Here is a 25,370-nt window from a genome sequence, read left to right as displayed (position 1 = left end):
GACATGTATTTGGCTTCCTGGAATGAATAAAGTGACTGAGATTGTTTAAAGTGGCAGGCTTATGCTCAGTTTATTGCCTGCTATGGAAGAAAGAAAAGAGGAAGTGGAAGGTCACACAAGGAACCTGATTAGTATTGGGTGAAGTTAAGAGTGACGTCCCACAGGGGGCAGTGCTGGGGCTGCTGCTATTTTTAATATATATAAGTGGTTTGGATAGGAATATAAATAACAAGCTGGTTAAGTTTGCAGATGATACCAAGATAGCTGGATTATCAGATAATTTGGAATCCGTTATATCATTTACAGAAGGGCTTGGACAGCAGACAGGCTTGGGCAGAATTGCAGCAGATTAAATTTAATGTCAGTAAATGTAAAGCATTACATGTAGGAAGTAAAAATGTGAGGCTTAAATACACAATGGGACGTCTGAAAATAGAAAGTACACCTTGTGAGAAGGATTTAGGAGTCATAGTGGACTCGACACTATCAACTGCCAGACAGTGTTCATTAAGAAGGCTAACAGAATGTCAGGTTATATAGCGCCTTGATGTGTGTGTGTGGAGTTCAAGTCCAAGGAGATTCTGCTTCAACCTTTATAACGCACTGGTGAGGCCTCGTCTGGAGTACTGTGTGCAGTTTTGGTCTCCAGGCTACAAAAGGGACATAGCAGCACTAGAAAAGGTCCCAGAGAAGAGCGACTCGGATGACTCCAGGGCTACAGGGGATGAGTTATGAGGAAAGATTAAAAGAGCTGAGCCTTTACAGTTTAAGCAAAAGAAGATTAAGAGGAGACATGATTGAAGTGTTTAAAATTATGAAGGGAATCAGTCCAGTGGGGTGGCACTGTGACTTTAAAATGAGTTCATCAAGAACACCGGGACACAGCTGGAAATTTAAGAGTAAATTTCGCACAAACATTAGGAAGTTTTTGTTTACACAAAGAACGATTGACACTTGGAATAAGCAACCAAGTAGTGTGACAGACAGTAAGACTTTAGGGACTTTCAAAACTCGACTTGATGTTATTTTTAGAAGAATGAAGTGATAGGACTGGCGAGCTTTGTTGGTTCTCGTCCAGATTGTTCTAATATTCCACTCTTCTTCTATATGACTACTCTTATGTTTTAATGTCCTGTGGATTCATCTCTTATGTTCAAAAGTTTTCTTGTGTTCTATTAGGCCGCCATACATAGCTGAGTGTCTGCTAGTTGTCTGTCTGGCCCTCCTCTGTTGTTCAACCACATTACTGAATGCACATATTGCATTAGTGCAAGAAGAAGAGGAGGGGACGTTGGCGCACGCATGCTGCTGCCGCTCCTCCTTGTTAACAACACTTTTTCGAGGCCACCAAGACATCTCTGCTAACTGGGAAGGAGTTCCAAGCTTGGAGAGAATGTGCACAGTGTTTCACCAGTTGCAGCTTTATGGAGAGTGCAAATTAAGGAAAGAAAACTAGTAGACTCTTCAGCCGTCGATATCCATGTCTTTTCAGGGAGCTCTGTGTGAAAGACGCCTCCTTCCAGGCAGCCAGGCCTCTTATCTGGTGTGGACTGGAAGGGGCGGACCTAAATGACCCCACTGGGCAGTTTCTCGGTGCTGCAGGGAAGAGAAGGAGAGATGCATGTTAGCGACAGCGCCCCTCTTGTCCTGGCGGGTTATTACACACCGTAAACAAGGTTGTGAGGAGATCCTTGGAGTGACAAATATCAATAATGGTAGCAAATAATAAAGCTGTTTCACTTATGAATAAAGAACTAATGACAAGCAGATACCGGAATACCAGAACGAAACACACTGAGTCGATCAGAACATGTCAATCAGTGAGATGCTTGTTCTTGGTTTTCACCTACGATTTTGGATATTCTTGGCTCAGTTGTTGAAAGAGCAAGTCCTGTGTCATCTTTGGGAACTACAGCAAGATCTTGAAGCAAATTTACCTCCTGAGTAGGCGTAATTTATCCCATGTCTGTTATGGCAGCAAGAATAGGTGATCAAGATGTTTGAAGAGAGACAACTGAGGATTAATTCTCAGTGTTCCCCAAATGTTGTATGATTTCTGCCCTTTGCATTTTATAATTTTCTACACTGGCATGGTGTGATTCTGGTCCTAGTGAACAACACTGGTAGGTAGTGATAGTCAATCCTGAGGCTCACCTCCATAATGATGTTACCATTTGGTTGGAGGGCATAGCAGGCAGAGTCCCTTTCCAGGTTTCATCACGGTGACAGGGCGAGGACCTTTGATGGGGGAGACTGGTGCCCTGTGCATCTTGTACAGAATCGTTTCGGAGATTTGCTTAAAACTTGAGAGAATCCAAGAGTAAGGAGCTGGTGATTCTCTAATGTGGAAATATCTGTGTAGGCGTAATCAAGATTAACGGCCCTCCTGTTATTTAGGCGACAACCAACTGGTGCCAACAGTGTTTATAATGAATTAAAAACACAACAGCCCAGCAGGGTGGCGCATATTGAGCACCAGGTTTAGAGCTGAATGTTTTTAAACTATCACTTTTGCTTTGATTGCCCCTTCCGTGCGTACATCAAAGCTGCTGAGACGAAATTCTCCTCTGAATCCCAATGCCGTTTCTCCTTAGCCACGTTTTTAAGCTTTGGTGTGTTTGATTAGACAGAGACAGAGGGGAGAGAAGACGTTTAAGAAGAAGTGGGATTCATGTTCCCCTCTTGAGGTTCATATCATCCGTCTGGCCCAAAGCCATTCAAAGCAAAACCGGACCACTTTGGGGAAATTTTACTGCAAATCCTTACGTTTCACTCCACCTCACCTGCAGGTTTTCAATTATTTAGTGCCAGATGAGAGTGAGCTGTCGTTAGGCTTACTTTTGCCTTTTCGGTTGGACGGACAGTTCAAACTGAATAGAAAGTGGATTCAGAAAGTCTTCAAGACCCCTTCACTTTTCTACACACTTGATTGTGTATACATTTTTTACCCATCAGTCTATACTCAATAAACCATAATGACAGAGAAAACCTGTTTTCCGAAAGGTTTATTAAAAAAATCAAAATGTGAAATCTCTCATTTCTACAAGTATTCAGACCCTTCACTGTGGCCCTACAAAATGTACCCAGGTGCACCCTCTTTACTTTAATTCTCCTTGAGGTGTGTCGAGAACTGGATTGGGGTCCGTCTGTGACAAACCGAGCTGATTTGACATCGTTTAGAAAGACACACAGCCTTGTACGTAATAACAAGAACAACCGATCTCTTGTATAGGCCGAAATCACACAAGGAATGCCTCAGTGGGCTTAAGCAGACCCTGTTTTTTGACAACCCACCCAGCCTTGAATCTCTAAGAAGACAGGAAAAAAAAATTTAGGATCTTAGGAATCTTAGGAAGGGAGGTTGGGTGTGCAATGGGTGTCAAAACATGGGGTAAATACAACACACAGAACAGAATACAAGTCATCCTCATCACAGAGCTAATCTGTCATGGCCACCTCCGAAATACAACACAATGGCAGAAACTACTTTGTTCTTGCACAGCCATAGCACTCCTCATCAAGTGCAGGCGTAGAACGTCACGACCGACAACTCTCAAGGCAAAATGTAGGAATAGATGACAGCACTCACTAAATACAGAACAACTACCACATAGGAGGATACAAAAGAGTTCAAATACAGGCAGTCCCCGCATTAATTACGAGATCCCTTTTTGCTTTGCACCCTCCCTCACCATAACCTGTCATCTTTTGAAAGCTTTAGATTCGTCAAAAATTTCAATTTTTTCGTCAACAATTTCTAGGTTGAGCATTAGTAACAGGGGACAAAACCATTTATCTAAAGCTTTGAGTGGTCCCTTGAGAACAGTGAAGTTTGGAACCACCAGGACTCTTCCTAGGTTATAACTATCATATTACTTATTGTAAGAAAAGGCGCTATATTGCGCCCGACCCGACACATATTGACACGGAGGCACGTGTAAAACAAATAAACTGTTTATCTTCAGCTGGAGGGCAGCTCTTCCCCGTAATCCCTCCAGCCACAATACAGTCCCAAGCACAGTATTCAATCAAAATCACCACAAGTTAACACACTTTCTCTTCCTCCACCACTCCTCCCTGGCAACCTCGTCCTCTTCCTCCCGATTCTGGCCCCTGAGTGGTTGTCACTGGCTCCTTTTTTTTGGGTGCTCCAGGTGCTTGATTGCCGACATCTGGGTGTGGCGAAACCAACGCCCAAAAGGGGCCAGCAGCTCCTGCTGCAGCACCCCCTGGTGGAACCCAACATGGCTGCACAGAACTCCAACCCCCATGAAGCCCTGGGGGAGTCCAAGGCACTGCTGCAACCCAGGGAGGCTGCCATCTAGCATCCAGGGGGAGATACTGGGTTTCCCACCCTTGTCCCCCTGGTATATATGGTGCAGTGGCGTCCCGGCCAGGCATGGGCCCCGGCCATCCATCACATTATGTTTTAGTACTGCTGACTAACAACAGAGATTCAGTATGCAGAGCTCATCTGCAGCTCTAGTCAGGGTATGCGAAACTCAAGTTGTGAGTCTTCAGCCAGATTTAAAAGCTGAGACTGAAGGGGCATCTCTTGTAGTAGCAGGCAGACCATTTTACAATTTCAGGGCCCCTGTAACTAAAAGCTCAACCTCCCGCTGTTATTTTATGAATCCTCAGAATCAAAAGCAGCCCAATATCTTGAGATCCCACTGTGTGCTCTGGTTTGTAAGTCATGATAAGTTCAGAGAAGTAAGCAGGGCCTCGGCCATTTAAGGTTTTTTGTATGTAAGGACCAACAATTCATGCAGCAGGTCAGGCGAAAAACCACCCACACAGTGGACTGAGAAATTCTTCAGAGCCCTTTGCACCCTTCACTTTCTGCATACTTTATTGTGTTGAACATTTAATTCTAAATGCATACATTTGCCATTTTTGCTCACCAATTTACACTCAGAAATGTTTGCAAATGAATGAAGTATCAAGAACTGAATTTATCTATTGTCATAAGAATAAGTGATAGACATCATAGAGGTTTGGGGCAGCCACCTGTGTATTGTTTCCTGGCTGCAAAAAGTTGATTTGAAATGAGCAAGATGTGCATAGAACAGAGACCAAAACAGAACTGCTTGGCCTTGAGACAAAATGGCCGTTTTAAGCAAGAGTAGGGGAAATTACATCACTTGCGCCGGAACCGGAAGTGACCGGAAAGTGACATCATCATTTGTGCCTGAGCCGGAAGTGACATCTTTGTGTCCAGAAGTGATGTCATCGTTGGCACCTTAGGTGCCGGAAGTGATGTCATCTGTGGTGTTGTGAATAAGCAGGATTTCCCAGGAATGGTCTGCAAGAGACTGAGAGAGACAGTCAGTACACTCTGCTGCCCCCTGGTGTGGCATAGAATTACTATTGTTTAGGCCCTTTAGCTGTTTCCCATGCGCACATGTGTGACACTAATTATTTAAGTATTTAGACCCTTTCCCGTGACACTCCAAATTGAGGTCAGGCACATCCTGTTTGCTTTATAAGGCAGAGTGGTGGCTCTGAGGCTAGGGATCTGCACTGACAATCGGAAGGTTGCCGGTTCGAATCCCGTAAATGCCAAAGGAGACTCTGCTCTGTTGGGCCCTTCAGCAAGGCCCTTAACCTGCAATTGCTGAGCGCTTTGAGTAGTGAGAAAAGCGCTATATAAATGCAAAGAATTATTATTATTATTTCATTGTCCTGGTGTCCACCTCTGGCCAACTGAATTGGGTAGACATCATTTAGGAAAGCACACACCTGTGTATAGAAGGCCCAACAATTTCACACTGCATGTTGGGACAAAAACCAAGCTATGAAGTCCCAGGGACTCTTTGTAGATGTCTGTGATCAAACTGTGGTAACGCATAGATCAAGGCAAGAGTACAGAACCATTTATCTAAAGCTATGGGTGGTCCCCGGAGCACAGTGATGTTTGGAAACACCGGGACTCTTCCTAGAGTTGGCCATCCAGCCAAACTGAGTAACCAGGCTTGAAGGGCCTTGCTTTTGGGGGAACCAAGAACACAATGGTCAATGTAACAGACCTTCAGAAGTTTTCTGATGAGATGGGAGAACCTGGTGGAAGGATGACCTCAGCGTCACTCCATCAATCAGGTTTTTATGGTAGATGGGCTGACTCTTCTACCAAATTATATTTACAGGACTCAAGACAAAAAGTCTCTGGTCTGATGAGACAAAAATTGAACTGTCTGGGCAATCTAATGGAGACCAGGCCATCTCAGCAGGGCACCATGAGTCAGATGTCTACAGCACTTTGATCCTGCAACTTAGTGATGATCACCAAACAAAAATCAAATAAACTGAGCTGAATATCCTGGCAGAATTAGGATCAAGCATCAACTCTGGGCAGGATGCCAGTCTTCTAGAGTGCCCACACTCCTCTGCAGTAACCAATGAAACTAAGCTACATGTGTTTGGAAGGTGGTAGGAACCAAGACTTTACACAGACACATGGAGAACATGTAAATTCCATGAAGGCAGATGTTTGGAAATGTGAACTAGCGGCAGTCATCACTGCACCCACAAATTTATAAAATGAAATATCTGAAAGTAAACAGTTAATCAATAAAATCTCCGAGTATTCTCCCAGAGCAGACCCAGCCTGCAGTTTTTACTCCCCTGTGAGTCATGGACTGGATGCTTTCTTGATCTGCTGGGAGCCGACCAGCTGAATTGTTTTCATTCTTCCCCCATGTCTCACATGAAACGAGACGCCCACAGAAATGACGGGCATGAGGGGCGAATGAAAGGATCCTGCTGACCGAGGAGCTTACAAAGAGAGGCTCATGAGTGTGAATGAGGTAATTGATGGCCAAAACGTGTCCTTGAGTTCAACAATGAGCTCTCAGCAAGACGCACAGGTTGTGCAATTGAATGGAAATAATAAGAATAGCGAAGATCTCAGATATGGCAGGATCTAAATGTATATCAAGTTGAACGTGCAGATGCATGCCATTGAAGTTATCCGCACCACGTTTTGACCAGCTTTCCCATTTCTGGTACTGTCTGTAGTGCAGACCTGAGAAGTCAAGCAAAGTGACACCTTTTATTGGCTAACTAAATGTGCAAGCTTTCGAGGCAACTCAGGCCCCTTCTTTAGGCACGATGTTATACAGAGACTGGAATTCCCTGTGTTTATATGGACACCAGGACAGACACAGCATTGGAAAACCTTTAAGTGAGACATCTTAAATGTGAAAAATTAATAGACCCCTCCAGGCTGAGATTCATTTAGCAAGAGAGGAGAACAATGTATACTCAAGATCTTTGGATAAGATAACTGTCCAACAAAGTCTTTTAAAGTTTTTACATTCAAGAATGAAGCTTAGCCTGGAGGGGTCTATTAATTTTTCACATCTAAGATGTCTCACTTAAAGGTTTTCCAATGCTCTGTCAGTCCTGGTGTCCATATAAACACAAGGAATTCCAGTCTCTGTATTACATCTGGCCCGAAGAAGGGGCATCAAAAGCCTGCATATTGTAATCTTTTTAATTAGCCAATAAAAGGTGTCATTTTGCTTGACTTCTCATTACATCCATAATGGCTAACATGGTACAACACCCCAGTACTACTGTAGTGCAGACAAAAATGGGGACAGAAATGACAGACCACAATTTAGAGTAATGGAAAAGGCAGCCTTGGGGTGGATGGATACGAATTATTCTTGATAGCTCACAATCACACCGTGCAGGCAGGTGGGCCACTCATAGTCATTCGCTTTTCTTCTAACTCCTGCAAGCCGTTCCTTTCTGACTTTGTGTGGCTTTTGGGGATTCCACTTTAAGAAAATGTGGCCTCTCAAGTGATTGGCACATGTCACAAGGAGTTAGGATGAAACCCGAAGGAACAGCAGGGGTCCAATGAAGACGGCAAATATTTGGAGGAAGCCACAGCTGGATATGCTGTTTGTAGCACCTAGGCTGGCAGACAGCTGCCCGGCCGCTGGGTACTTCAAGAGATGAAGAAAAGAGACAGGCACAGCAGGGGCACAGCAAGGGCACAGCGGGTCAGAAGTAACAACTCGGATTTCCCCTTTGGACATTAAAGCCCACTGTTAATGGGACAGTTCTCAACTCTGGGTGACCCAAAGCACCACAGCTTACTTGGCTGTGGTTAAACTATAGTGGGAGCAACATGGCGGCACAATGTTCAGCACTCCTGCCTCTCAGCTCCAGGAATCTCCAGACTTCAATCCTAGATCTGGTCACAGCCTGAGTGGAGTTGGCATCTTCTCTTTGTGTCTGCATGGGCTTTACTGAAGGTTCTTCTTTTATGGTATCTGGGGCGAACTTCTCCAGGCTGGTGGTAAGGCTGTCCTCCTGGCATCGCAAGCAAGATCCGAGTGCCTCTGTGCAACAGGTGACACCTCAGCACCGCACTGAACAGCGTGAGGTTTTTTTTTTTTACAGTGGCTAGAGTGCCAATCCTGCCACCAACAACCAGGTTTTCCCGGCAAGTTGGAGGACCCGCTTGCAGGGTTAGATGCAGACTAACGTCATGTCCAGGATGGGACAATTGCAGAAGAGTAGAGTCACTTCTGGCATTTATGGGATTTGAACCAGCAACCTTCTGATGCAAACCACTAGCCTCAGAGCCACCACAACCGTGCTTGGGTACCATAGGGAAAAAAAAAACCTGCCTATTGTGAGTACACCCTTAGCTGCTCACCCATGAAGCTCCTACAGGGGGAGCACCAAGGCACCAATTGTGGTCTGCGCAGTCTCTTAAGTCTCAACAACTGCAGCTTGTCACTCCTTCAGGGCTGTCATTGGTCTCTTGGTGCCCCCGCTCCATAGTCTTCTTCTTGATAATCACAGATGGACTGATCTTATGTTTAGGTTTAGGTTTAGGTTTAGGTAGACTTTATTATTCCCAGAGGGAAACTTGTTTGCAGCAGGAAAGTACAAAAACAGAAGACATTATTACAAATAACCAATAGATAAACAGAGACACAACATTTGACAACCAGTGTTAGTGCATAAACACACACTCAAGATCAACACAAAGAAGCATAATTACTATCAACAGTACACAAAATAATAAAGCGGAATTGAACACTTAGCAGCATTCCTACAAGTAACAGAACCTGAAATCTACAACCGTATCTTTTGTCTTAGAATTATTAAGTCGTACATTAGAGTGATCACACCATTGTACAAACTCATTGACAATATGGCCATGGCTGTCTTACTTATCTAGTAAGTTAAACTCATGCTAAAATTTAATACTTTACAACATGGATTGAATAAAGACAAGAGTTTTATGGCCAGATATGAGGATTGTTTACATCTCTCAGAATGACAGACAGCCTGTCTACCGACCCACATTGTTTTGAAAAAACTCATTACAAACTCCAAAAGACTTTGTTGGACAGTTATCTTATCCAGAGATCTTGACAATACATTGTTCTTTTCTCTCTTGTTAAATTAACCCTAGCCTGAATGAATCTATTAATTTTTTACATTTAAAATTTCTCATTTAAATATTTACCGATGTTGTTTCTTGTCCTAGAGTGTGTATATAAACACAGGGAACTCCAGTCTCTGTATTACATCTTGCCTGAAGAAGGGGCCTGAGTTGCCTCGAAAGCTTGCATATTGTAATCTTTTTAGTTAGCCAATAAAAGGTGTAATTTTGCTTGGCTTTTCTCTACATTCATAATGGCTAACACGGTACAACACCCTAGTATTACTTATCTAGTGAAAGACTCACAATGACAGAGTCGTCTGCAGATTTCAGTATTAGTCTCTCCTTGTGGAGAAAAGCCAAGCAAAATGACACTTTTTATTGGCTAACTAAAAAGATTACAATAAGCAAGCTTTCGAGGCAACTCAGGCCCCTTCTTCAGGCAAGATGTCCTTGTGTAAACTCCTGTAGTCATTTGTAAACACGATGCACAAAAGCGGAGTTAAACGACAAGCTTGTGGAGTGCCCACAGATGTACTGAGGCTATCAGCCATTGACACTCACTCTTGGCGCTCTGTTTGTTAGCAGATTTACAGCTCTACCACACTCTCTCCGTTTCTTAATGATTCATTTGGATATTCAGCGATTCAGATATTTTCTTTTGTCTACTACCCCAGACCTGTGATTTTCAGTCATCATTTCATGGAGTGGCGGCACGGTGGCGCAGTGGGTAGCGCTACTGCCTCGCAGTTGGGAGACCTGGGGACCTGGGTTCGCTTCCCGGGTCCTCCCTGCGTGGAGTTTGCATGTTCTCCCCGTGTCTGCGTGGGTTTCCTCCGGGCGCTCCGGTTTTCTCCCACAGTCCAAAGAGATGCAGGTTAGGTGGATTGGTGATTCTAAATTGGCCCTAGTGTGTGCTTGGTGTGTGGGGGTGTTTGTGTGTATCCTGCAGTGGGTTGGCACCCTGCCCGGGATTGGTTCCTGCCTTGTGCCCTGGGATTGGCTCCAGCAAACCCCCCTGACCCTGTGTTTGGATTCAGCGGGTGGAAAATGGATGGATTTCATGGAGTTGCATGACGTGTTCTTTTGTCTTTATTAGGGGCGGATGTACCATCAGGGTGTTCTAGGTGTGTGCCCCTGGGCCTGTGAAAGCAAGGGGCCACATTCCAAAATGAAATGACGCTGAAATGACCAAGGAGGTCAACCCCAGCCTCCTGCGTGAAGAAACAATCGAGTCTCCACACAGCATAATGACCAAGGGGAACCCCTCTCACTCGATAAAACAATATAGACTCCAAGAATCAAAATGACCAACGGGGGAAAACCAGGCCTAGCCTGATGAAACGATTGTCTCTGAGCACCAAAATGACCAAGGGGAAACCCACCCCCTTACTCTATGACACAATGTAGACTCCAAGAGTTGAAATGACCAAGGCGGAACCCCTCCCTTACTTGATAAAACAATCGAGTCTCAGAGTGCCAAAATGACCAAGGGGAATGCTCCTTACTTGATAAAATAATTGAGTTTCCAAGCACCAAAATGACCAAGGGGAACTCCCTCTTACTTGATAAAACAATCGAGTCTCCAAGAGTTGAAATGGCTGAGAGGGGGAACCACCCTTTGCTTGATAAAACAATTGAGTTTCTGAGTGCCAAAATGACCAAGGGGAACCCCCTCCCTCTTACTTGATGAAACAATATGGTCTTCAAGAGTTGAAATGACCAAGGGATGAACCCTCCCTTACTTGATAAAACAATAGAGTCCCTGTGTGCCAAAATGACCATAAAACAATTGAATCTCCGAGAGTTGAAATGACCAAGGGGAACCTCCTTCCTCTAACTTGATGAAACAATGTGGTCTCCAAGAGTTGAAATGACCAAGGGGGGGAACCCCCCTTTCTTCATTAAATAATTGAGTATCCAAGAGTTGAAATAGCTGAGGGGGGGGGGGGGGGCTACACCCTTTGCTTGATTAAACAATTGAGTTTCTGAGTGCCAAAATGACCAAGGGGAATCCCCTCCCTTTTACTTGATGAAATAATGTTGTCTCCAAGAGTTGAAATGACTAAGGGGGGAACCCCCCCTTACCTGATAAAACAATCGAGTCTCCGAGAGTTGAAATGACAGAGGGAGGGAACCATCCTTTGCTTGATAAAACAATCGAGTCTCCAAGCGGTGAACACCCAGAGTAGGACTACAATAGGACTTAAGGAACTTTCAAAACTCGACTTGATGTTATAGTAGAAGAAGTAAGTGTTTAGGACTGGTGAGTTTTTTTGGCCTGTTCTCACCCAGATTGTTCTAATGTTCTAATCTGTGTATCCATGCGCTGCATTGTTGAGCAACTCTCTATAAGGAACATAGTCACCCATGGACCTGTCGGGGGTCTTAATCTGGGCTTGGTCTTCATTGTGTAGGTTAGACCACCATGCTGGCTCGTCATAAACTGACCCTTCCATATTCAGGGGCATTTATACTACAATCAACTGAAACCCCCCAGCCTGGTGGTCTCCACTGAACTAATTCTGTGACTTCCAAAGCCAAAGTACTGCACTACTGAGCATATTAAACAGGGTGAATACTCATGAAGTATACTTAAGTATATTGAATACACTAATTTTTCTTTTGTATATTATGCTTGTGATTAATTTAGACCACTTTGCAGATATGTTTTCACATCGACATTAAAAAGTCTTTTCCTGTTGATCAGTTTAAAAAAAGCCAAATGAAGCCAAATGTGATTCAATGTTGTAGATCAATAGAAAGTGAAAACTTCCAACAGAGTGAGTTCTTTTTATAGGCACCTTATAAAATGGAGGGCATGGGTTTGCCTCCCATTAAAGTGGCACTACATATATGCTGCAGATGCAGTTGAAATAGGCTTGGGCCCCCAAGACCATGAACTGCACGCGGTGGGCTGTAGAATGTTTTTTGCTGTATTTTCTAATAGCACCAGTGTTCTCACATGAAATCTCGGACAAGCCATTATGGACTTACCAAGTTCCCCCATGCTCTTTTCCACTTTTCTCTGGGTACCGTAATGGACGGCACATGTGGACTGGCATCACGTCTGGGAATGAACAAGGACCCTTACCCGGCTGGCAGGCCAGCACAATGAAAGTACTGGGGGGAGATGAGCATTGATAAATACGCTAGATGGCAGCCTTCTTCGGATAGGATTCCCACATGGATGTCTGCAGGGCATGATGGGAGCTGTAGTCCCACGAGCGAGCCCTTTTGTGTTCCGTGACGGCCACCAGGAGGAGCTGATGGGATTCTTAATCCATATTTTAAGGAACTTCCGATTGACCCAGAAGTAATTCCATCGGGCTATGCCCTAGCACCCTCATGGGTCTGAGATAAAAGAGACCAATCAATCTGATCCAGGCAAGTTAGAGTCAGGTGGAAGAAGTACAGGGCTCACCTGGAGGAGTGGAAAAAGAGAGGGAAAAAAAGGAGAATTGTGTTAGTTCATGTCGCTTTTTGGTATTTTGTGCCAGTAAGCCTTTTATTTTTACCAGGACTTGCGTCTATGAAGCTGTGTCTGAGGCTTGTAGCGCCCCGTGGTGGTCACAGTACTGTATAGATGTGTGTTTTAGATTAACTGGTGACTGTCAATTGGTTTCATGTAATTAAGTGTGTTGTGGATCTGTGTCATCCATTGCTTGGTCCTGCATTGGATAAACCTCATCTCCTGCAGCCCTGTACGGATTTAGCAGACCCCAACAGTGGATGAGGGAAGTGAAACAATTGTACCGTGGTCCTGTGTTTACAAAGCTCTTCAGGCGAGTGCTGCTGCTGTGGTCTGCATGATTGTGTTATTTAATTTGGGATTGAGATGAGTAAACAGACGAGTAAGGACAGCAGGTGGGTGAAGAGATGCTTTTAGTTTATTTTCCCCCAGTTCTCCACCACCGATCCATCATGAAGAGGAGAACTAACAGAAAATCGAGAAATACAGCATAACTGCATACATCCAGAAAAGAAGCAAGTGGAACGTGCGGAGTGCTGTCACGTTGGGCAGCAAAGGGTTACGCAACATTTATTAAAAATGCAGTGCCTGCTGTTGTTTCTGTTTGCCTTCCTTTTGTTTATTTATTCATTTATTTTGTTGGAATTGGACACATTCCAGCATTCATTATGATTCCGTTGATCATAAGGATCATTACAATAATCTGACTGAACGTATGGATATTTACAGCAATCAGCTACCCAGCAGTTATCTCTACCCCACTTCGATCGTCTTGATTATAAACCTCTCCATTCAAACTTAAATAAAAACGATCAGGGCCGGCGTCTGATAGGCCACTTTCATGACACTGAGCCACAAAAGAGAAAAAAAGAACAAAACGGATGGCCATTCAGCGCACCCAGAAAAGGAAAACTTATAGAGAAGCTCTGCATTTTATTACAGATTTGAGTATCCTGATGCCTGAAAGTAGGGATGTGTGAGAGAGGGCTTGTTGTTTGTTATAATATTAATATATGTATGCATTACTGAGCTTCTGTAAAAAGCCAAATTTCCCTTTGAGGACTAAAAAGTTCTATCTATCTATCTATCTATCTATCTATCTATCTATCTATCTATCTATCTATCTATCTATCTATCTATCTATCTATCTATCTATCTATCTATCTATCTATCTATCTATCTATCTATCAGGGTCTAGATGTACCCCATGCATCTTGAGACAATGTAAATAGTTTACCATAATTGCACAATACTAATATACACTCACTAATCAAATTCTTAGGACCACTGCACTAGTAGTGATTGGGACCTCCTTTTGCTCTCATACCAGCCTCAGTTCTTCATGGCATGGATTCCATAAGATGTTGGAAAGATTCCTTTGAGATTCTGGTCTATGTTGACACAACTGCATCACGCACTTCACTCTCAAGTTTGTCAGCTGCACATTCTGCTCCTCCACATCCCATTCAGATCTGGTGACTGGAAGGCCACTGAAGAACACCAACCTCATTGTCCTGTTCATGAAAGCAGTTTAAGGTGACTTTTGCTTTGTGACATGGTGCATTGTCATGCTGGACATGGGCATTCAAAGATTTTGTGGCCAGCAACAATAAGATAGGCCATGGCATTCAAGCGATTATTCATTAGTATCAACAGGCCCAAAGTGTGTGAAGAAAGCATTCCCCACGCCATTTCACCACTACCACACAAGGTATGGTTGGATGTGTAAATTCATGCTGTTAGTGCAGAATTCTACCCCTACCTACCACATGTGTGCTTCTTTGAGATTCATCAGACCAGGCTTTATTTTCCAGTCTTCAGATGTCCAGTTTTGGTGGGCCTCTGCCCACTGGAGCCTCAGCTTACTGTTCCTGACGGACAAGAGTGGAATCCGCCGTAGTTTTCTGCTGTGGTAGCCCCTCCACCTCCAGGGTCGACGTGTTGTGCATTCTGAGATGCTTTTCTGCTCACCACAGTAGCACAGAGTGGTCATCTGAGTTACCGTAGCCTTTCTCTCAGTTCACATCAGGCTGGCCATTCTCCTCTGACCCATCTCATCAGTAAGCCACTTCTGTCCGCTTACTGGAGGTTTCTTTTTGTTTTTCACACCATTCTGAGTAAACTTTAGAGAGTGTTGTGCGTGAAAATGTCTTAACAAATAGGCAGCCCTTTAACCAAAAGCTCTTTTTGTTGTTAAGAAACAATCCAATCACAGCTTTTATGTAATTTAGGACTTCAAGCTGTAGACCATTTGTATTTGCTCAATTTAGTTGCCATATTTCAAATTCCCATCATCACTCTTGTTTCTTCTTAAATATATGACTTTGGTGGTCTTCTGAGGTGACCACCTGCCTTTGTGCTTATCTAATAATTTACACTCCTGATGTGTGCTGTCCTCTAACCCTAACTCCTAACCCTCACCCTACCCCTAACCTAACCATTTTCTTGAGTTGTGTCTCATGTCAAGAGGCATCACAATCCAATTTGACTAGCCAATGTGGCTGACTAGTGTCCCGATGCTCAGCTAACTGTAACTGGTGGGTTTTAAAAATGATGACCACATTCTGTAGGGTGGTCCACATTAGGTTTATCAGTGGATATTGCTGGCGGTTGCATGTGATTTCTATAAGTAACACTGCCTTTTGGATCTATTTGTAAGTTAAATATCATTATTTCCCCATCCCCATGCGATGTCATGGATCTACCAGTCCATTTATTGATGTCACTTATTCTTATTTCAGGGTCACGGGGAGCCAGAGCACATCCAGCTTCCATCAAGACTTCCCCTGTGGTTTTTCACCTTCCCACCTTTCATCTTATCATCAGAGCTGTCGGGTAGGTACGTTTGATTTTGGTTTTCTTAATCTTGCAAGTATGAGGAGACAATGCAATTTAGCATATTTGATGGAGACGTGGCACCCTGCCCGGGGTTTGTTTCCTGCCTTGCACCCTGTGTTGGCTGGGATTGGCTCCAGCAGACCCCCATGACCCTGTGTTAGGGTATAGCGGGTTGGATAATGACTGACTGACTGATGGAAATGTAAATCTTGGGTTACATTACTGTATATACTTACAGATAAGTTCTCCCATGGATAAGTCAGGGCTTGATTTTACCGTATAATTTCCAGTTTTTTATAATGTCGGTCGTATAAGTCGAATGCAGAAAACTCACGCTATTGGTCCAAGAGATTACGATATGCTAACACCCACCTGAGAGAGGGGAGCACACTGCCTTTTATCACTATGTATTGTGCCTACGTGACCACATGGTAATACTCAAACTATTCTGAAGTGACGTTTACACTGATTTGTGTTTTTTGTATCTCACAATCTCATACACCTTTATTGTAAGAGCATCCCTTATCTACGATGAAGCGTTCAATCAGAAGAAAATATGAAGCTGGTTTTAAATTAAATGTCGTTGAAGTAGCAAAAGAAATTTGTAACTGCGCAGCTGCAACAAAACTTGATGTGTTTGAGAAACTGGCACAAGATTGGAGGAGGCAAGAAGATGTACAAAAAATAATTAAGTGTCTCATTTTTGAACGGGCGTATAAGTTGGGGTCTGATTTTATGATCGATTGTTTGAGTTTCAAGACCCGACTTATATGCGAGTGTAGCCGCCGAAGTATAAGGCGAGATCGAGCATGGGTAAAACACGTGCCGAAAGAAATCTCTCAGTCCAAAAATTTATTTTAAAATTATTTAGTGAAAGTTAAAAGCAAATAATCCACACAAGAATAAAGAAAAAAGTATTTACACACGTAGAATAAAAGATAAAAAGGGTAAAAATATATCTTCTCTAAACTTACCTTTTCTTGAGAAACTTTAGTTATTTCTGTACTTAAAAGTTCTTCTTCTATACTTAAAGATTCTTAGCTTCTTCTTCTGTACACTTTAAGCGTATGGCTTTGCACTTAAATAAGCACAAGTTACTTCACACACTTAAAAGGTCCATAGGCCCATAAGCACGTAGGCATGGGCACGGTTTAAAACTTTATGCCCTCTACACCTTATACATGGCAAGGCTGGTCACTAACTGAAGAATAATGTTTAGTCAAAGCAGATAGAAATGACAAGAATACACCAATTCAATTCTACTTATGGGGGTTATAGGAACCTCCCATAGATTATGCATTGTCATCTTAATTAAATATTTATGAATCTTATATTACTAGGAAAATGGTTCTTACAGCGAGTATATACAGTACAGTATACGGAGACCTTTATTCCATCCAGGGGAATATCTGGAACATTCTCTGGATAGGATGGCATCATCTCACCCAGGAGGTTATTTGGAACTGTGCCAGATAAGAACTACAATGTGTCCCATTAGGGCCAGAAGTTTAAAGTTTGGTACGCTGAGGAGTTGGAGAAAGGCATCAGTGAGTTGTGAGGACGATCCCTGGTGTCCTCTCTAGGGGGTCTGTATTTTTAAGAGGGTGGGGCTGACTGGAAAGGCGATGACACCTGGGGCTCCTGACGTGGAACCACACTCCTCTGGAGAGGGTTTCGTTGAGTAGGAAGAGCTTCTCTGGGGACTGGGTGAAGCACTGGAAGTATTCCCTGAAAAGGACGTCTTGTCCCTTGGAGTCGGGAGACGAGTAAACTGAAGGGCGTGTTTGACGAGGAGGAGGAGGAGGATTCGGCAGCATTGTATGTGAGAGAAGGAGGAGAATGAAGGCGTTAGGATTTGGTTTAATTTCTAACTTAGTTTGACTTTCTTGTGGTGTTTTCAGATCTATTTTAGCTTTAACAACATGTAGATTCCAATTCTGGAGTTTATTGAATTTGTTTTGCTTCTTTTTCAAAGTCGTTTTGTTTGTTTTACGTGCCGCCATTTTGTGGAGTGGTTGCAACCACATAGCTTAGGAGTGAGCGGCACACCATCCTGTTGGTAGAAAGATTTCTTAAACCATCCAAGGGTTAAGGAGTGAAACGAATAGTTGGGCGTGTTTAACTTTTGGTGTTTTAGGTGAACTGGTTGACTATGATTTACAATCTGGTTTTTGGTTTGACAACTGTGTGTTACGTTTCATGGACATGTGACGGATCCTGTTGAACCTGCTACCGCTGATAATGTACCCGAGGATGAGCTAGCAAATGAGGACAATCACATGAAAAGCAAGGGGTAGGTGGATAAGTGTTCCAGTGCTTTTATTAAAGCAATCCAAATCAAAGTGTCCAAGGGGCAGTGCATCAAAAAATCCGATAAATAAATAATCTATTAAAACAGTGAACATTCGTGCGATTAAAAACCCAACAATAAAGCCATTACAGTCATCGGGTCCTTGTTCCATCAACAAGCCCAGCCCAACACCCACTTTGGCTCACCGTTTGCTTGCTTAACTGGCAGAGACTTCAGTAGCCACAGTCCTCTCCAACCCAACCCTCATTTTGGCTGCCATGAGTGGCGTCGGGCACTTGGGGTTGGATCTCCTCTTGTCTTTCTTCTCGCTCGCTCTGGTGTACCTCAGATCCCTAGAGAGGACTCCATCATGATCGCACCCACTCTACAACAATAAATCAGTAGGGACAATCCACCCCTAGACAGTTAATCCTTTACTCCATCACGGGGACATCCACCATGCTGCCTTTCACACACCTTGATTGGTTCGTCCTGCCACACCTTCTGATTCTGTTATCATGGCTCTTGTCTTTCTTATGTTCCCCATTCTGTCCCACGTAGGCTCCTTTTATACTAAGGCTCCTAGTAAAAATCAGCAAAGCACCACGGACCACTTATCACAGGGCACTTATCTCTGGGTTGATGCAAGGCAGCCAACCACCCGTGTATTACATTGCCAGCACATGCGGGCAGTCTGATTGTCTTATTATCAGCCTGGTCCGCCAATCAGGCGATCGTCCTACCGTACAGTACGAACTGAATAATGTGGGATGGAGAATATTATTAAATTTTACATGTCATCAATCCAAATCTGAGTCACAGGGTGGCTGGAGCCCGTCATGGCAGTATTGGGCGTAAGGCAAAATGAAGCCCTGGATTTGTCATCTGTTCATCACAAAGCCCACTTACTGCACACCCACCTACTCACACACACACACACACACACACATATATATATATATATATATAATTGTCAGAAGAAAGGACAAAAAGTCAACACAAAAAGGTTTGGGGTAGCCACCCCACATATTGGAAGTTGGTTTCAGGAAGAAGCAAAGAAATCGTTTTTTCAGTGCTGAGTTCAAGGCAGAACTCATTTATATGAGACAAAATGGCTGTTTTAAAGTCACACACAGGAAGTGAGGTCATCAGGGCCAGAACTGGAAGTGACCTCATCAAGGCCAGGCAGAATTTCCTGTAACTGGTCTGCAGTAGATTGAGAGAAAGCGTAAGTGCACTGTGCCACCCCCTGATAAGCACAAGGTTAAGGGTTGGGGATTCCTTCCCCGTATACTGTAGATTCTCAAAGCCAGGCTTGCAAAAACAGTCAGCCATGTAAGTATAACAAGAGACAAAACAGTAGTGGCAACACGGACAATTTATGCAGTGGAAACGGAAATGGGGGAAACAGTGTGCAGAGGGTTATGGGATGGTGACGTCATCACTGGTGGACCGGAGGAAGCGGAGGAACCTGGAAGCGTCTGGCGAAGGTATTGGAGATGAACTCAAGGGGTTGTTTTCTCGTCTTTCCTGTCAAAATAAAGAGAGATCGGTTAATACACCGTCGCTGTCTCCTGTCTTGTGATTTCGCGTTACTCGTCGGGTCCGTAAGCTGCTCCCTAATTGCTAGTGTGTGACAATTCATATACTGTATATGTGTTACTGCTAATGCTCGAAAGCCGTTAATGTGCACATTACCTAGCTAATCTGCAGATTAACTGATTTGCTCCATTAACGTGTGGAATCAAGAGTTTTCCTCATTTTACCTAGGTAATGTACACATTAACGGCTTCCGTATCGTTAAAGTTCAAAAGTTTGTTTCTCTCATTTCCTTTCCCTACTCCTTCCACCTCTCCCTCCACTTTTAGTTTGGTTTCGCCAGCGTCTTGTCATCGCCGGTTGTTTTTATTTCTCATAATTTGCGTCGGCTGCCAGTGCGTAGCATAGCTAATTCGGTTTTCAAATTCGTTTCTGCCTGTTAGCGCGTGAATTTGTGTCGTGATTTTTTTGAAAGCAGATACATTTAACTCCTAGTATACCAGCAAGGACCGAATTGGTGAGTAAAATGAAGAAAAGATTCTTCGCAAACCTCTTTAGCGAAGATTCAAAATATAATAGTGTTTTAATGACAAAACAAAAGTATGATTCCATAATTGAAGATGTAAAGCGAATAAAAGTTTCCAAGAAGAAAGAATCCTCTCGAGATTATCGAATAATTCAAAGGTATGATGTGTTGACTGTACAAGGCTGTGAAAAACTCATTGAGCCGTTGTCAGATGCGCGAGAAAGTGTGAAAAAGTTTGTCCATGCTGAAGAATCGTTTGACATATTGTAACAATAATATAATTATATAATATTTTTAAACCGTTTGATTCTTTGTATTATAGTTTTTTAATTGATTGATGATTGATTCTATCAACTAATTTGTTGATTGTTTGATTGTATTACCTTGATTCTTTAGATATCGAAAAAGAAATAAATAACATTATGTTAATTTAAGCGTACAGAAACGTTGCTGTTGTTCCAGCAAAGAACTTATTTTCACTTTAACGAGTGCCTAGTAGGTAATTTGAGAAATGAAACAATTTTCGGCACTTTAATGGATCACTCTAGTTAATCTGCACATTACCTAGATAATCTGCAGAATAACTGATTTCTGCACTTTAGCGGTAACATATATAAATTGAAATAAAAGCGAAGCCCAATATGAGAGATAATAATCACAGTCGACAGAACAAAGTTAATACTGAAAGTACATGGGAGAAAAGAGTACAAAGATATATTTGAATACTTCAGAGACTTGGTATCCGCAGATTGGATATGGATTTGCATTCACAGTGCTCCTTTTATCCCGTTGTGTTGATCACTCAGGGGTCCCCACTTCAAATACCACACCCCCAGCAACACTAGAAGCGGACCTAACGATGGAAATAAACACTGGCGGGCTTTGAGGACCCACAATCATGCCAAATTATGAAACATGGTTTGCTTTATGGGTATTTTTGGAGGCCTAAACCAGGGGTGTGGAAATCAGATTTTTTTCTACTTGTCCACGGACAAGTAAACTTAGAAAATCCACTTGTCCGCCAGTTAAATTCACTTGTCCATAAACAAATAACAAAAGTGAAAAATAGTTTATTTTTTGTGATCTCTTTTATTGATACCAAAACTGCCTTCCATTTTAAAACTGAAAAAAGTTCTTTCTTGGAGTAGTATTTTGCCACCTTGCTCTAGAACATTATATAAAAGATTCCCTTATCATTTTAACTCACTAATAAACAATGCCTTCATTATAGCTACACTAGTTCTGTTTCATATACTACAGTTACAGTGAAGATTTTTATAGAAACCATTAGAATGTTTTCTCCTTTATTTTTAATAAGCTGACAGCGCGAAACCAACTTGTTGTATATGAAATATTCGCTAATCAAAAACGATCTATTGACAGCTCATCAAAATTGATGTTGTCACGCAATAAATTTCTTAACTCCTCAATATATCACAACCTACACGAAATCGCAAATTAACTGCCTAACAAGCTTTGTTATGTGGTGAAAACATTTGTATTGTAAGTAAAATGACTGCATTTTTATGTAGAAACAATGAATTTTATCAATCATCTTCTATAATACGCTACCGTGGCTGTTCGTTTGTCTGTCCAGGATTTTAAATCACCTGTAGCTCGCAAACCATTTCACCTTTTGACTTTTTGGTACACATATACTACGTGATGTCTACTATCTGCTTTTGGGCTGATGATTTGTATTACTCTTTATTTTTATTTTATTTTATTTTTGAATCAACTCTCTGCACCACGCAGCAGGGCAGCGCATGCGTATGGGAGCCGTTCTCATTCCCCACCACCTTCGCTAATCATTCTTGAGGCAGATTGAAGACTTACTGTAAGTGCCAGCTTAAGTGAAAAATTAAAGAAAACGTACTAAGTAATTGCAACACAAAAACTAACTTAATCAGTTTTAACGCGAAAAGATGCCAACGAAAGAAGAGAAGCAGCGGGCTGCTAGGGTGGAGAAAAGAAGAGCTGCTCAGGAAGCAGCAAGCGCATCAACCTCTGAGCAAACGAATGCTAAACAGAGACGGAGAAAGAGGATGAAAACTAGGAAGGCTGAAGTCAAGTGTATTCACTGCACGTTATCGTGCAGTGTGCTGTTACTGGTAATATATAAAAGTTATCGATTATAATGAAAAATCATCAGATTACATCGTAATGTCGACATGAAAAAAATGACCGCATCTCCTAGCGTGTAAATATTAGGGTAAAATACTTACGTAAGACCGTAAGAGTGCTTCCCCTTTGAAAAATCAGCCGTCATTTTGTAAACAATAATGAAGACCAATTTGAGACATGAAGAACATGCCTAAGTAGACTGTTTCCGCACAAAGTACGTACCCAAATGTTTAAAATGTGAAAGTAGTGGTAAAATGTGCCCTGCACAGCACATATAATATTTTTTCTCCAGAAAATTGCACTTGTCCGCGGACAACTGAAACCAGAAAAACACGCATGTCCGACGGTCAATTTACCCGTGTCGGACGAGTCGGGCGTTGGATTTCCGCACCCCTGCCTAAACCATCTCTTGTCCTGTTTGTGACATCAGAGGACCTCTCATCGACAGGCCACCAAGAAATGGTGCGCAAACACATGCAGGGTGTAACGTCTGCGTTAGCTGATTCAGGCCTCACTTAGCCATGCCTAAAATTCAGGACAAATAAAGATGCTTTAAGAATAACTTGAGATGCAGGACTTTCACAGGGAATAGGGGACATTTGGTCACCCTGTTAATAATGAGACAATGTTAGGCCATCATGAAATTGCGGCCCCAGCAACTGACAATTAAAATGAATAGCCTGCAGGGTCCCTTACTTCAAAGCTACTTCCTTTTGTCCTTTGTTTTTCCAGCAGTGTCAGATGTGCTCAAGCCAGAGGTGGCCATTCACTTGACACGGCAGGGTGCCATATCTAACAGACACAAAGAAAGCCACCAGCCCTGAAAAATCCTCATCGGGAGACAATTCGGCACCTCCCAGCTAAAACTGCTTGAGTGGTCTTAACGATCGACAGCCCCACTGAGAGAAGCCCCCATTCTGTCAGAATAAAAAGGTGACATTGTAGTCACAAGGAGTAGCGGTGGCTGACTGGCTGGCTCAGGTTTTCTGTGTCAACATCCAACTTACTTTGGAGGGACTGGCTTCATCAATCTGTTTTTTTTTTTATTGTATTATTTTTAGTGGTTGATGAGCTGAAAACAATTTAGAGCATTCGAGACGAGGCCTGGACAGACTTACTGCTCATTGATGGTTGAGCCGGCAATATTTAGAACATGCAAAGGACACCTCCAGAGCTCAAGAGCACTTTAGGAGCCATCAGGTCATACTTTACTCTCAAGGAGGAATGGAGTCAATCCGATGTTAAGCAGCATTCCTTCAGACTGGCGCACATTTGGCATCTCCTGCCACCTCACAGTGAATCATCAGGTTCTATACCAACGGTGTATATGTGTGGAGCAGCAGGGTATAAAGCAAGAACACGGATTCCTATTCCCATCTCAAAGAAACAAATTGGCTCCTTATGTCATTTGAATCCGTCCATCCATCCAGATCCTGAGCCTGCTTAGCCAATTTGGGGGTCTATTCCGGTGTCACTGAGCCCACCACAGGGCACACTCCTACAACAAGCAATGTCAGTCGTACTTGGCCAGCATTTCAGAGTTGCCATTTAATTTAACATAAAATCTTTTTGATGAAAATCAAAACAAAAATTATATATATACATATATATACAGGTATATATACTGTTTATATATACAGTTAGGTCCATAAATATTTGGACAGAGAGAACTTTTTTCTAATTTTGGTTCTGTACATTACCACAATGAATTTTAAATGAAACAACTCAGATGCAGTTGAAGTGCAGACTTTCAGCTTTAATTCAGTGGGGTGAACAAAACGATTGCATAAAAATGTGAGGCAACTAAAGCATTTTTTGAACACAATCCCTTCATTTCAGGGGCTCAAAAGTAATTGGACAATTGACTCAAAGGCTATTTCACGGGCAGGTGTGGGCAAGTCCATCGTTATGCTATTATCAATTAAGCAGATAAAAGGCCTGGAGTTGATTTGAGGTGTGGTGCTTGCATGTGGAAGATTTTGCGGTGAACAGACAACATGCGGTCAAAGGAGCTCTCCATGCAGGTGAAAGAAGACATCCTTAAGCTGCGAAAACAGAAAAACCCATCGGAGAAATTGCTACAATATTACGAGTGGCAAAATCTACAGTTTGGTCCATCCTGAGAAAGAAAGCAAGCACTGGTAAACTCAGCAACGCAAAAAAGACCTGGACGTCCACGGAAGACAACAGTGGTGGATGATCACAGAATCATTTCCATGGTGAAGAGAACCCCCTTCACAACAGCCAACCAAGTGAACAACACTCTCCAGGGGATAGGCGTATCGATATCCAAGTCTACCATAAAGAGAAGACTGCATGAAAGTAAATACAGAGGGTGCACTGCAAGATGCAAGCCACTCATAAGCCTCAAGAATAGAAAGGCTAGATTGGACTTTGCTAAAGAACATCAAAAAAAGCCAGCACAGTTCTGTAAAAACATTCTTTGGACAGATGAAACCAAGATCAACCTCTACCAGAATGATGGCAAGAAAAAAGTATGGAGAAGGCGTGGAACAGCTCATTATCCAAAGCATACCACATTATCTGTAAAACACGGTGGAGGCAGTGTGATGGCTTGGGCGTGCATGGCTGCCAGTGGCACTGGGACACTAGTGTTTATTGATGATGTGACACAGGACAGAAGCAGCCGAATGAATTCTGAGGTGTTCAGAGACATACTGTCTGCTCAAATCCGGCTAAATGCAGTCAAATTGATTGGGCGGCGTTTCATGATACAGATGGACAATGACCCAAAACATACAGCCAAAGTAACCCAGGAGTTTATTAAACAAAGAAGTGGAAAATTCTTGAATGGCCAAGTCAGTCACCTGATCTTAACACAACTGAGCAGGCATTTCACTTGTCGAAGACTAAACTTCAGACAGAAAGGCCCACAAACAAACAGCAACTGAAAGCCGCTGCAGTAAAGGCCTGGCAGAGCATTAAAAAGGAGGAAACCCAACATCTGGTGATGTCCAGGAGTTCAAGACTTCAGGCCGTCATTGCTAGCAAAGGGTTTTCAACCAAGTATTAGAAATGAACATTTGATTTCCAGTTATTTAATTTGTCCAATTACTTTTCAGCCCCTGAAATGAAGGGATTGTGTTAAAAAAATGCTTTAGTTGCCTCACATTTTTATGCAATAGTTTTGTTCACCCCACTGAATTAA

General features: G+C 42.8%; 1 protein-coding gene across 3 annotated transcripts in view; it reads left to right on the top strand.

Moving 5' to 3' along the window:
• Nucleotides 1-25,370, top strand: part of LOC114664049 (CMP-N-acetylneuraminate-beta-galactosamide-alpha-2,3-sialyltransferase 1-like) — a 400,960-nt gene that overhangs the window by 121,453 nt on the left and 254,137 nt on the right. For 2 of the 3 annotated variants that reach the window (XM_051936015.1, XM_028818033.2), the window contains exon 2: nucleotides 15,626-15,723. The gene's annotated coding sequence lies outside the window, so the exon portion shown is untranslated. The remainder of the gene's footprint in view (nucleotides 1-15,625; nucleotides 15,724-25,370) is intronic. The other variant, XM_028818032.2, reaches the window with a different exon arrangement.

This window comes from Erpetoichthys calabaricus, chromosome 13 (genome assembly GCF_900747795.2).
Source record: "Erpetoichthys calabaricus chromosome 13, fErpCal1.3, whole genome shotgun sequence".
NCBI lineage: Eukaryota > Metazoa > Chordata > Cladistia > Polypteriformes > Polypteridae > Erpetoichthys > Erpetoichthys calabaricus.
Note: the sequence above shows the minus strand (reverse complement) of the source record. Positions and strands in the feature narration are given on the sequence as shown.